A 545-nucleotide genomic window follows, 5' to 3' on the forward strand; every position below is an offset into this window, starting at 1 on the left:
GGGAAATTTTTTAATATTTTATAAATATCCTTTTCCCTTTCTTTTTCCATATTTACATTATTACATGAAAACCTTATAATTTTCAATTGGGGTTTCCCAATTTTAAAGCCATTTTTTTAGGGGAAAAAACTATTCCCCTAAATGAAAAAACACACAGGCCCAAGGGAAAAAATTTAAAATACAAATTTTAAAAAAACAAGAATTTTTGAGCAAATAATTCTAAGGGACTTATTTCAATAAATCCCGGACTCCCTTTAGGAACAATCCCCGGGGGCCCCGGGGGGGAACCCTTTTTATTTTAAATTTTCCACGGGGTAGGGGACCCCTTTGGTAGGGATAATAGATTGGGTATAAAAAAGAATTGGGGGGTTTTTTTTAACGATGACAAAATCCCTTTTGACCCCACTTCCCGGAACTAGTCCCCATTTCCCCCCCCCCTTACCCCCGGTTCCCCCCCAACCCCCAAAAGTTGGGGGGAAAAGATCAAAATTTTGTTTTAAATTTGCCTGGGGGTTATTTTTGGTACCAATTCCCTTAATTATATT

The sequence above is a fragment of the Penaeus monodon genome, chromosome 20, assembly GCF_015228065.2.
Source record: "Penaeus monodon isolate SGIC_2016 chromosome 20, NSTDA_Pmon_1, whole genome shotgun sequence".
Classification (NCBI taxonomy): domain Eukaryota; kingdom Metazoa; phylum Arthropoda; class Malacostraca; order Decapoda; family Penaeidae; genus Penaeus; species Penaeus monodon.